Source organism: Trachymyrmex cornetzi, unplaced genomic scaffold (assembly GCF_001594075.2).
Source record: "Trachymyrmex cornetzi isolate Tcor2-1 unplaced genomic scaffold, Tcor1.1 scaffold266, whole genome shotgun sequence".
NCBI lineage: Eukaryota > Metazoa > Arthropoda > Insecta > Hymenoptera > Formicidae > Trachymyrmex > Trachymyrmex cornetzi.
This window is the reverse complement of record NW_017297334.1, coordinates 598680-613631: the sequence shown is the minus strand read 5'-3', so window position 1 is coordinate 613631 and position 14952 is coordinate 598680.

Below are 14952 nucleotides of genomic sequence, written 5' to 3'. Positions count from 1 at the left end.
TGAAATAATATTATGCAATAAGAAACAGACGACAATGTGTATAAGAATTTCGGCTAATAACGCTCGCGTTTGTCTCTTCGCGGTTTGCGAGCACGGTCTCCGCGAAAAACAGAAACTCGCTCGCTCCCTCCATAGAACCTTTCCCTCCGGGCCGACTTTTTCCGGTTCTCATCCCTTTTGCCTCACGCACACGCGAGGAAATCGCACACGGATGTACAAAAACGTACAAACGTCGTCCTTTTTGCTCGTGACTTCACCACGACGATACCACTTTCAAACTCGTAGTCGCTCATCCTCCGATCGTTCGTTCTCCCGTCGCATCATCCTACCTCTCGTTTGCCCCTCAACGCATATCTACGACGTGGTTATTTTTCGATAGAGGATTCGACATCGATACGTTATACTCTTGCGAATACATTACCGGGTTGCCGAGCAATACGCACACGAATGCATTACGCCCACCCACAATTCGCCGGGCTCGACGGGTGTATACGCGATTGTGATTTACGATATCGCAAACTACTTTCGAAAGCGCGTCCGAAAACGCGCGGTGGTTGCATTAAATTTCTAAACAGCGGCATGACCGCGACTCGTCGACGCTGTCTGCCGTCGTTGTTGCAGACGCGCGGCTGCATGAAGAGAATCCCTTCGAGCGACTTACCCGGCAAACAAGTTATTCCCGTAAAATGCGGTAAAGTGGATTTTATACTCGCCAAATGCAGAGAAAAGCGACATTTTCCATCGATAAATTGTGATTTTCGTGAGTCTTTTAAGTTTGGTACGATATTTACATATTTTATAGAAAATAATATTTTGAATATCTCATTAAATCATACATAAGTTATTATTCGAGCTTTATTTTCATAAAATATATAGTTTCATAAATTATATGTATAAATTGAGCTTTAGAAATACATCTCTAATAATTTTGAGAATAAATATTCGCAATATTTTGTAATCTTTTTGTCTGAAAAATTTTTTAATGTTTTTAGGTAAATGCAATTTTCGGTTTATAATATAATTATTTTTCTTGTGAAATAATTTAATTTCCTCCGTTTTTCAAATTTTAATTATTATCAGTTGTAATGGCATGTGCATTACATAATCGGAAAACTGTTTGTTCAGCTTGAAAGGGCAAAAATAGGGATGAGATGCCAGTTGAAAATTATTTATGTGAAGAAAATCTTGAGAACGGAGGAGTGCATTCCTCAGGGGAGGTATTTCACGAACACCAGGACCTTAGGTGCAAATTGAAGGAGGGGAAAGCACGCCTTGGCATGCTTGCTATTCGGAGAGGCTCGTTGCGATTAGGTTTTTATCGTATCGCATCTTTTGATTGACGTTATAAAAAAACCGAATATGTCCACATCGTCTTTAATTCGAATCAAATTCACGTCATATAAAATTATATATTTTAATTATGTATAAATCATCGCAAAAAAAACGAAGAAAGAAATGCAATTCTTAAATTAATAATTAAATTGTATAAGAATTCGCAAATTATTATATTAAAGCCAGAAATTTCTGTACAAAATTTTATATTATATTTTTTCCAGAATTTCATTATTCATACTGTTCCTACTTCGTAAAGTATTTTATATTATAGATATTATCATCTTAGAAACCACTTACATAATACAAACATATTATCATACAAAGTATTGCAATATAATATGATGAAAGAACTCGCCATATGTGCTGCTTTGCAACACATACAACAGTCGCCCATCGAATATGCATGGAAATATGGTAACCCGTAATTTAATTTATATAGTACTTCAAAAATAAATATACTATTAGTAGAAAATACATGCGTATTATCAGGGGATACGCAATTTAATTTAATTGATAAATAATCTATAATAAAAAAATCTTCTAATACCATCTACTAGTGTAATCCACTTTAAAAGAGTGATCGGTATATATCAAAGGCGAATGGATCGTTTCCTGAAGTAATCCATGAACTAATAAACTACGTGGAGAACGTTTTTATCGCAGTCCTGTTTGCATTTAATTTTACGATTTTCTCAAGAATACATCGTTCACTCCGATTTCCAACGCCGGTGGAAAAGCACACCAAATGCACGGCTGTTACGGCTACGTGCGCATCAGCCGGTACCAAGCCGTCCATTTCCGGTGTCTGGATAGCTTTGCGTTTGTAGCTTAGCTAGAGCCCGCCCTACTAACGACGTCGTCTCGTTGTCGTCCTTTCGCCACTTCGAGGACTTCGACCCAGCATCCCGTTGCATTTACCGCTGATCCTGGATAGTTCCAGATTCCAAGGGACTTGGTCTCTACCGGCAGACAATTCCACTTTAGCCAAAATTGCTCTCAGCCTCCCAATCTCTAGCTAATTTCATAGAAACGCGCATCAAAGTCTGACAAATTAACGACTTTAGCTTATTACCTGTCATAGTGTAATTACACATATAAGGATTAGGATAAAATAGACATTCGTCGTTCGCGTCGCGTCGCATAGCATCGTGCCACATCTCTTCACACGCATCAAGATTCTCTCGACATGCTCACGAATATAATAGTAATAATACTAAAAGTAATAACTTTTATTACGCGTCGTGAAAAGATGTGGATCCTAGCAACAAAATTCCATTTTTCGCTATTTTTACAACTGACAATAACGATAACATCGGTATTTGCTGTTACTGCTCCGTGAGAAATGTGTATTAGCGTATTAAAACTCTGCTATTGTCATTCACGTAGGTAACCACGATAATGAATAAAAATATTCGATTTCTTAATATTGGGGTGCTAGCGTGAAGTTAGCCCCCCAAAATTTAAATTTCGTATAACTTTTGAACTAAGGGTGAGCAAACGAAAATTCCGACGGAGCAATCGTGAGCAAACGATGAGCAAACGAATGCAAAAAAAAACATTTGATTTATTAATATTGGAGTGCTAGCGTGGAATTGTCCCCCCAAAATTTAAATTTCGTATTACTTTTGGTCTAAGGGTGCACAAACGAAAATTCCGACATAAGTTAGCCCCCCAAAATTTAAATTTCGTATAACTTTTGAACTAAGGGTGAGCAAACGAAAATTTTGACGGAGCAATCGTGAGCAAACGATAAGCAAACAAATGCAAAAAAAAATATTCGGTTTATTAATATTGGAGCGCTAGCGTGAAATTATCCCCCCAAAATTTAAATTTCGTATAACTTTTGAACTAATAGTGAGCAAACGAAAATTCCGACGGAGCAATCGTGAGCAAACGATGAGCAAACGAATGCAAAAAAAAATATTCGATTTATTAATATTGGAGTGCTAGCGTGAAATTGGCCCCCCCAAAATTTAAAATTCGTATAACATTTCGACTAAGGGTGAACAAACGAAAATTCCGACGGAGCAATCGTGAGCAAACGATGAGCAAACGAATGCAAAAAAAAATATTCGATTTATTAATATTGGAGTGCTAGCGTGAAACTGTCCCCCCAAAATTTAAAATTCGTATAACATTTGGACTAAGGGTGAACAAACGAAAATTCCGCCGGAGCACTCGTGACACTTCGTAAATGAAAGAATTGTTTTGCACAGTCAGTGTATTTAACGTTGCAATTTTAAACGACGTAGGGGTGAATATGACTGTTCGCTCCAAGACGGAAGTGCTTTAAGGGTTGCAGCACAACCATCAAAAATGTCTGGAAATAGTGATGCATAAATAGCGCATAAATCCTGTGTATTTAATTGTCTAAATCGGTTGTTTTTAATAGATTGGGGGGCTGAATGACTGCCTACTCAAGCCCCCATAAATAAATTTTTTTTTTAGCTAAACGGAAGCGCAAAAATTTTTTTTTGCTGTTATGTGTAGCGCATAAAAAGCGCATTATTCCATAACTTTTCTTTAAGATTTGGTTAAGTTTGCGAGGCCAGCTTGGCAAATGTTAGACGCCCACCCACTTAATCAAATCTTAATGAAAAAATTCTGGAATAATGCGCTATTTATGCGCTACCAATATACGGAAAAAAAATTTTTGCGCTCATTCCGTTTAGCTAAAAAAAATTTTTTGTTATGGACTGAGTAGGCAGTCAGTTAGCCCCCTACCCGTTAAAAAATACCGACTTAGGAAATTAAATACACAGCATTTATGCGCTATTTATGCGCCACTATCTCCAGGCATTTTTGATGGTTGCGCTGCAACCCTTAAGGCACTTCCCTCTTGAATCGAACAGTCACTTGAATCGAATATTCACCCCCACGTCGTTTAAAATTGCAACGTTAAATACACTGATTATGCAAAATAATTCTTTGATTTATGTAGTGTCACGAGTGCTCCGTCACGGACAGTTTAAAATAACGATGTTATTTTGAGTAGGAGCAGTGGCGAATCACTTTAAGTTAATTTGATCCTACAAAATTTAACAGTGTAGTTCCTTAAACTAATACTTTAATAATACTTCTTATATTATATAGCAAAAAAGTAGAGAATAATTCACAAAATTGCCATGCACACGAATAAGAATGGCATTTACACGGTGCAGCTTGTATCGTTTTCCGATCACTTTTCATTTGGTAGTCGTTAGTCTCTATACGACTTGAACTATTTTTTTTAATTGGTTTCAACGTCAAAAACATTCCCAATCGAGTTTGGTTGAATCGGTCGGCAGTGCCAAACCAACCAGGACATTTCTGTGGTCAACGAGGATAACGAGTTAAAGTTCAGCAAGCTGTTTCTGGCCGTGTGAAGTAAGGTCTGATTAGAATGCGGATGAGGTCGATCGGTTCGTAGCGGTGAACATGTATATTCAACGCGGTTTCCACGAGAGGCATCGGAAAATCGATTTCGTACCTTAAAGCTTACTCCTCGAAGGGCAATGTTGAATAAAAGTACGCAAACTGATTTTAAAGCGTCGTTAATGCGCTTTAGAGAAACGTGGACAAGAGTGTCACATAATTTACGAATAAAATTTTAGTAAATATTTTGCAGGAGGTGCAGTTTCCAATTTATTCTCAAACATCGCGTATACGTTATTCATTTAGGTAAATTAATTGATTATATTCCACGTTATTATAGAACTTTTATTGTTTGAAGTATACAATAAAAAATTACTTTACATTATAGAAAAATTGATGTAGAAATTTTATAAAGTCACTAAAATTAATATTTAAGATATCTTATCTTAATTTTAATTTTGCTACTATTATATGATAATAGAGATGATAACATCACTTGATACATAGATATATTTTGATTATTTAATGCATTCTTATATGAATAATCAAGTTTCAAAGTTTATTATTATCAATACACATATGTCTCAAATAATGCCAAATGTATAAGCCATGAAAACATCATACAAATTTATTGTCAAATTTCTGATTGCATAACATTATTTTACTACATACATTTAGGAATGTAATCTAGATAATCTGTTTTATATGATATAGAACGTGGAAAGTCTTGTCTAAGGATCGCATGTAGAGTCATGACATTTTGGTATACTTGAGCAACTCGAGGCTGAAGTACCTGCCAGACCGTCTTCTTGGACTGCTCGACTTTTATCGCTGCTATCGAACATATATACTTTATAGATTGTATCCAGGCACAATGTCGAGATATATCTCGGCAGAATGTCGTTACCTTTCACCATACGAGAGTGAGGTTTCCATTTGCGCCTTTCAACGAATTCTGCAGTGAAGTATTTCACGCTTGCTGCGTTTTTCTTTAGATGTTCGGTCGACCTTTATTCTCTTCCCAGAGCACTAGTCATATCAAAAGTCTTCCAGTATCAAGCGTGTGCATTCACAAAGTGCATAGGAATCGCACGATTGACGCTACAAATCTTCACTTTACGAAAGAATTTTTGCGCTATTAGTACGATTGATAATCAGTTCCGTTCAACCATAATATCTATAATTATTCTTGCTAAAAGTACATGGAAAGAACAATTTTGCTGAAGTATTTAAAAATTTAATTAGATACAGATCTGAAAATATTGAAGTTTTTGAACTATTAATATTATATAGAACGCGCTTAAGTATAATGAGCAATGCTGCAAAAAGTTTTAACAATATAGCAACCAGCTTGAGCATCCTACGTAATTATTTTGATGGTCTAACAAAATTATTTTCACATTTACATCTAACTAAATTTTCAGATATTTTAACATACCCGTTGTTTCCGTAAATATAATATATAATAAAATTTGGATATGATTTGTTTTAAATTTTATGATTATAATCAAAAGGATAAAGTTGTTTCAAAATATATATTTTTTTAAATTACGTAATATTACGTGTGATTATATGTGTATAATGGAGCATGATGTTAATACAATAGTATTTCAAGTTTTTTCTTGAAGACATCTCTATAATATGAACATAAAAATCCAGAATAACAAAATATAGATATGTAAATTGACTTAGTGCTTTAGTACTGTTAATATTGCGAGGATCATAATCAAAACTTTCTAGTAAAGGTCTAATAACTGTTAATAATACTTATTAAACTAATTAAACCCATTTTAAAATTATATCTTTAATATTGACATTTTAAAATATAAAATTTATATTAAAATATTTTCTTAAATATTCCTCGTAGTACCTGTTATTATCTGAAATTTTAGAAAGTATAAAGTTTGTTCAGAAAAAGAAAATAAGAATAAAAAGCGAGCAGAAAAGATTCTCTGCGTGGCGCAGGAGGATAGTACGTGGAAACAATGAGAAGAAAGACGGGCGGAGGATTAGAGGAAGAGATTATAACGTCGGAAAGCGCTTATTACGCGTTACGACATGGTATTTTCTCAAGCGCTTAATATTATAAGTAAATCTAACAATTTTAATAACTTGACAAGATTATTAATAACAATAATAACAGTTTTGACGATAATAATCGCAAGAGTTACTTTTAAGCGTAACTGGCGCGCGAAACAAATTGCACTGAGAATCAAGATTAGAATTACATAATGACGTAGATAAAGTTGCACGGTACAAGACCGACGTTAAAATGGAGGCAATTAAGGGGAAAAAGTCTAAGGATAAATATCGTTTGTGTCGACGGCGCGCGCGCACATATACACACACAACACAGCGTCCAAGAAATTATTGCGTGATTACCGTGCGACCCGTTTGTTAAGCGATCGGGAACAAGTATACCGAAACTATTCGACGGAGCTCCCGCTGCAGTTACATTCCCTTAATCGTCGCGCACGATAGCTACAAAATAATCTTCCCTTTAGTATTTCTCCTGCGAATTACTATTCCTGGCCCACATTCAACGATCTCATATCGGTAGCTATATCGGCGCGCTCTCACATTATTCGTACCCACTTTCCTGCATTTGGCTTTTGCACGATCACGCAAATCGCCGAATTATTCCTCGACCGAGTACCGTCAGCTTTCTCTGTCGGACTTTACTGTTACGTATATATACACTCGGCGCGCTCCTTTAAGTTATCTTCTCCTCACGATTTTAAAGCTCGAATCGAACCATCGTTTTCGGCGAAGCGTAACTCTCATTTGCGGATCTTATCCTGTCGCCATTGCGTTTACGATATTTTATCGGCGGCTACAAATAGGTAGAACGTAACTGTGATACCCAGACGAGAATCTTCGAGCTCAAAGGACTTCTTAGGGCGCAGGTTAGCTGAAATTTGCACCTCGCTTTCGTGCCGATAAAACTGCTTTCTCGCCGTCGACCCGACCTCCTCCACCCATGGAACGTTAAGAGGAGTTTTAAAAGCTCGAGCGTCACTTTTGAAAGAAGCCGTGGATTCAGATTTTTTTCTTACACTGTCAGAAGATTGGTCTCCGATGCGCGTCTAAAGAGTCCGCGAATAAGATGAACGTTCAACTCAATTGCTATAATTTACGTAAAATGATCTTGAAGTGTTCATCAAACTCATTAATGATGTCCGCCTAAATAAATTAATTGCAACTTTGATATTCGTATTTATAAAATATGTTATTAATGCAATTTAATGATATAGGCCAAAATTAATGAAATAAAATTAATTTAGTCTCTCTTTGAAATATCATTATTACATTGGTGGTAATTGTATATCTCAAAACTTATTACCATATTATATTATTTATATAATACGCAGTAGTATTTAAATGGTATAAGAGAAACGTCGAATCGTTCGAGAGAATTCCTTTGCCAAAGATTAATTCTGTATGCACAAGGTTGAGAATTAATAACAAAGCTAGAGAGAATGCTTGGTGATTCGGTGACCCGCACCGTGTTTTACAGGCACCACGTCGTCAGTTAAGGGGTTAAGCGAATTACTGCGCTACACCAACTTCGTTTCATCTGTGTTAGCGCACTCAACCGAAAGCATCCACGAGAGGTATAAATCTGCATTGTATCTCTCGCAAGGTGAAGCACAATGAGTACGAACAAGTGAAAACGAGCGTCGCAAAGAGAATGATAGAATGTAGGATGACCTTTTAAATGAAAGTGCAATCAACAGCACGTAGAAATATTATTTGCATTATTTTATCTTCAGAATTATACTTTTATTTTATTAATATTTTACTTTTGGTAACTTATTTTTTCTAGCAAAATTCAAATTCAGATTTCCATTTGTTCATAATTAATTGATCAATTATATTTACTTAAAAAAGGATAAATATTATGAAATTTTTTTCAGAATAATGTTTCTTTAAAAATAATACATGTATAAAAAAAATATTAAATATCTTTTTTTTATATTTTTTGCAAAAGAGAGAATCAAACGTTTACTAACACATTCTGTTAATTAAATAGCTTATTGTAACTACCACTAAAACGTAACTACTACAAATTTACATTTAAATTAGTAAAATTTGTGTAAAAATTTCAAACTTGGAATTTTTACCCGAAATGTTATCACCTAATTTTAAATGAAGGAGCATTAAAAGCAAATAAATTATATTTATTAATATTATTATATCCACCAAATGTCTTTTATTTTACAATTCTTATTCTAAACATTTTCTCTTAAAGTGCGATGATATGTTCATCTGATGCGCTTGATGTGTTTCATTCCAGAGAAGTTCAGTCTATTACGGCCGATACTCTCGTTGTATAATAACACCGACCAGGTAGATTGCATCACGTGCTTGACAGTCAGGAATAAGCACGGGTAGGTCCGTGCAAGCAATTAAATAAACGTGTTTACTTACTTGGCAAGGCGACATAGTGTGAGCGAACGTTAGTAATAATTGTGTCCCGTCGTAAACACGCAGTAAAATATCGTGTAGCAAGACCGTTCGGTCTAGAGGTGTCAGGGGAGTGTTGCAGAGCAAATGGCAGGCGCGGGGTTACCTCGGGGGTAATGGGGCTAGTAATAAAATGCCGACGGGCTTCTAAGAAACGACGGAGGTGCAAGAGTGAGGCATTTGGGAGCTCCTCCGGTTGCTTGAAGAGACTAGACGTGAAGGATGAAACATGCGCGGGGGTGAGAAAAAGAGGGGCTAGGACGAAAGAAAAATCTTGGATGACGAGGACAAAAGGGAGTTCAGACTGACCAGGACAACGCTGACGCTGTGAGAAAAAGAAAAGGTGGATCTGTGGCGGAACAGGATGCTTATCGTTGGTAACACTAAGGGGAGAGAGAGGTGGAGTACGAGGTGTAAGGGCAGTGAACAGCAACTACGAAACAACAGCGACTTGTAAGTGAACTGATATAAAGGACACTCACGATCCTCTCGTAAAATATTATACGGCCACGTGTCGTTCAGCAACGGGGGACGTTTTTTGTGTGATAACTTTGCTGCTCATCCGCTCCGACCCGCCGAGGTAACATTCTTGCTCGATGCCATCAACTTCGACATACGTTCGAAGCGACGAATGGTGTACAACACGACAAGGTATCTCGCCAATCTTGAAAATGGTTTCGACGTTGATACAGAATCGTCCTGTCCCGAACCACCGTAGTATCGCTTTACTCCTTCCATCCTGTGATGCTGATATATATATATGTGTCTTCGCGCAAAAGATCTGTCTATTGCACAACAAAAAACGAAATGACGAACTCAATCCAGCCAAGAAGGTCTTTTGCGAGATTTTTCCTGAGTCGGTCCAGTGTGCATTATCACGTATTCACTGTTCTTGTCGCGTTCATAGTTTTTTTTTATAACAAATGCGACGTTGCAAGACGAACACTAAGTGCAGAAGACTGATGCGCTTGATAGAAAAGTGACACATCTTAAAATTATTAATTTTTAAATCATTTTTTAAATTTTGAATTGTAACATTTTAAGTAGAGCTGTAAATATGCAATTTCTTTACTTTCTTTCCGTGATATACTTTCAGTTATATATATTTTTTTAAATTATGTTATGAGTTTTCAAAATTCGAACAGTAACCTTAAAAAAGTGCAAATTTAATTTTTTTGTATAAGTTATGATACTTTTCCATATAAGCAATAGTCACTAATATATTTTATCAAAATATATACTTTAGAGCTGTAAATATGCAATTTCTTTACTTTCTTTCCGTGATATACTTTCAGTTATATATATTTTTTTAAATTATGTTATGAGTTTTCAAAATTCGAACTGTAACCTTAAAAAAGTGCAAATTTAATTTTTTTGTATAAGTTATGATACTTTTTCATATAAGCAATAGTCACTAATATATTTTATCAAAATATATTAGTCAAAAATTAAAAATATAGGTATTAGTTTTTAGAATCGATTTTCTTTCATTATCTCAAAAATACTAATTTTTCATTTGTGTTATTTCTCTATCAATGCAGCGATATATATATTGAATATCACAATTACTAATTATTTGAAGTGAGTAGGAAATGTGAATTGTGCTGAATAATAGTTTAGCGCAGCAAATATTTACATAACTTATATATTTTTATATACATATCTATTCTAATTTTATTCAATTATGTCTAATTATATTTATTTTTGTAATTAGATATAATTATTTGCAGGCAAAGTATTGAGTATAAATATAAATGTTTTGTAAAATCTATTTCTGTATTTTTGCATATTGATCTGAAATGATACAAATCATAAGAATTAAATAGAGCCACATACTTTTTACTGATTTTACAATATAATCTGTCTAATAAGAACATAATTGAGTAAACTTTTATTTGACTTTTGCTACATCAAATATTTTTTAACGAGCAGACAGAAGAGTTTTTTTGTTCCTATGCATTATACACAGTGTTTTAGTCAATGTCGGATGAATATAAAAAAAACTCGTAAACTCGTTGAACCACAAATTTTTTACATTCAAATTTTTCATATTAAAAAAATATTTCTCTTTTTGTTCTTCTCAATCCATCGTCTCTTTGTCAGAGACATGATGACCCTTTGTGTATATATCCACTGATATATGAAACTTTTAGTTTTTAACACCGGGTTTAATCTAAACGGCCTTTTTTCAGAAGAGGTTCTCATGACAAAGATGTTCTTGTAGCTATTGCCTTCTGAGGGATGATTAGTGCTTTTAATCACAAGATGGAGCGATGTCTATAATCTTACTCTTTTGCACTCACTTAACTCTACAAAGTTTAGGAAGTATAAAATGATACAGACAACAGATATCGCAGTGTCTGTTGCCATGCATCGCTAGCGCATCTTGCGCCAGAAGCTGCATTTTCCTCTGTCGACGATGATAACCAACATATCTTAATATAAAAAGTTATAGATCCGGACTTTGCGTCGCAATATCTTCGCTCGTAGGGCACTTAGAGAAAAAATAAAAGCATTTATTACAATCTATAATCCGAATACAAGCTATCGACTGAGCTTACATAGAACTTGATTGGTTCAGTCCTTATTAAAATCTGATAATCGCGAACTCGGAAAACTCGTCGGCTCGTGTAAATAAATAAATGAATAGCTGAATAAATGAATCACGACCGATCTTGCGCCATGACACTACTGTTTTCTGATAGGCTGATTTTAATAAATGAAAACGTAATTTAATGAAAGAAATTTATGTTTTTAAGAATCTATTTTCAATATATTGTCGAGATGAATTTCTAACTTTTTTTTTCTCATGACGAATAGCAAAATAATGTAAAAACTTGAGTTAAACGCAAACGTTAAACTGAATAGAGATTGATATAATAATAGGAACGTAATGTACTTGACTGACGTGATTGCAATAGACTTTTTTTACATATTACTAAATCATTGCAAGAGCCGTGGCAGCTCGGATAGAAGCAACGTTTATAGCGTCCGGAACTTCTGTAATTACACCCATCAAACGCAGAATGGGTCTACTACCTAGCTGTTAGCTTAGTGACAAAAAGCGAAGTCGCTAGGAAAACGCGTACCGCAAAAAGAAAACCGCTTAGATTATAATTAAATGTCAAAAGTTAGCTTTATCTTTGACAAAAGAGATTGATCTGTTGATCTATTCATAACTATATAACGTAATATTCTATTTAAAAAGACTTAATAAACAATTAAATGGAATAACAACTGCGTGCGATTGTAATAAAGTAAAGTATCAAAATCAGTTTAGTACTTTATTTATTTAAAAGTAATTTTTTCGATAAGAGCGTACCTACATATTTTTAGCTTTAAAGAAATTATTTTTGGATTTAACAACTCTGTTTACGAGCGAAAACTGGAGTGGAATTATGCTGCTATCTACTTTTTCTTTTATTCTGCACACTCTGTTCGTCGAGCGCCGCTGATAATGCGTTTATTTATCTCAGCTAATACATTCGCGGAGATCACTAAATATTACGTAGCTGCGCTGCTTCATTATTTATATCCATGTATGTACACGATTTTTAGTTAACACATAATACGTTCCTTGCCGAGCTAGTAATTGATCTGGGTATTGAATGGCACCAAGCTCTTTTACAAAAACATTGCAACGAGAAGTCAATGCAATAACGAGGGCTTGTAGAAATTAATGCAATTCATTACTGTACAAATTGACCTAGCATCCCAATTCTAGCATTTATTTGGCCGTGTTTTCTTCATGAATATGGATTTTTATGTCAACCTCAATCGTATTTGCAGCAACAAAAAAACACATGAATTGCTTGCAAGATACTTAAGAAATGTATATATAATGCACGCATTATAACGACCATAAATGTGTGTTATATGTTGTGTCGTGTTGTCTTGAAATATGTCAGCCCAAAGAATTGAATAAGAGTAAAATTAAAGAATTTACTATGCACTTATCAATAGCTTCAGCTTGCGTTGTGTGTTTAGTGAATTATCGATTTTATAATATAGATAATGCTAGATAAAAAATGATAGCGAACAAGTAATAAATGGATCGTAATAAATTTGAATGAACTCTGGTAGAGAGAAATGTATGCAGTTTTCCTGGACACCTATCTAGTTGCTATCTAATATTACTGTATTCTTATTAATTGTGCCAATACTGGAATATGGATAGGAAATGGACAAGAACTTGATAGAGTTTTATTCTGTCCATTTCACGAGCAGTTGGCTTGCTTATTAATCAATTTAATATTCATTATTTGTTGTGTTTCTATTCAGTAAATGGATTCAGATTTTACGCAACTTTTGTATGCAGTGACTGCAAACAAAGTGTTACATCCTGATTGGGATCCTAAGTAGTTTTCCTTCTCAATTACTAGACAGAAGTTGGTGTAATTATTTAATAATTGCTCAAAAAATGCATGAAATTTCTACCAGGGAATCTGTCATATTTTTAGAAATGCATAAAGTCGAAGATTGCACACGCATAGTATCAGTAATTATGATTATAATTTAACATATAAGACATATGTACATCAAAATAAGTATAATGCATAGAAAATGATGACTATTTCCGTCATCAAAATACCTTATACAGTAATACCTAAATCTAAATAAATAAATAATAAAACACTCGTTTTTTAAACATAAATTAAAGTAAATATATTATTAAAATTTAATTTAAAAGTTGACCATTGAAATGCCATACATTTTAAATCAAGAAAATAGTATTTTGAATATTATTGATTCTTCTAGTTTACAAAATATAATTATGAACGAAATGTATTAGCTATCGATTTATTCATATCTACTAGAATTGTGCTATTATATACCTAATATATGCATGTACATACATCCAGTTGACTTCTAACATATCGAGAAGGATATATAGCGTTATAGTTTGAATAAATTTTTGATTACTGTGTTGGAATAATGGAGTTGATATCTGTATTATTTCTCTTTTTTATGATTGATCATTTTCGTTAGGATTCATTTTGCAGCGATATAGTGACTGTAGATTCTCGTTGTTATTCAAATTGGATATACGAATAAGTCATAGGCGAATAAACGTTGCGCACAAACGATTGAATTAATCGACTAGATTTGTTTCGCTCGATTGCGTTATCTGCATTGAGTACCTAATAAAGCATTACAGTATTATTGTTTGGCCCCGATCGAACAATAAATGATGAATATTTATAAAAGAGAAATATATTTACTTATAATTTTTACACAATAGTTGCGCACAATAAAATTTTATTTTATTGTGCGCAAGAGAAGTGTGTTTTTATATTATACAATTTTTATTTGTCTTACGATAAAACTGGTTCATACTTTCATAATAAATTCATTACATGATTACGATATTAAATACTGTTCTATACTCGCGCAATTGAAAAACATATTTTATTGTGTAAAAAAATGTTGTATGATGCTTTTGATTAAATTTACAGATTGAATTGATACGTATTAAGATAAATTAAATTCAAAATTTCCAAAGACTCTAAATTGATAGAATTAGCGATTAATTACAATTTCTCTTTTAAAAAGAACATCGATCTAATGAAGTTGGAAACATTAAACGGAGTCAATTTGTATTAACGTGTAATAACTTTATTTTATTTTCAGCAAAATTTACATTCTAATTATTTTTTTTTAATCTTGCTATTATGTATACTTATATTTATGAATTAAACAAAACAAAAAGTTTATTTTTAATTTTAATTTAAATACAAATTTTTTAATTAAGAGTTCTATCTTTTTTAATTAAAAAAAATGTTCGTGAAAAATCTA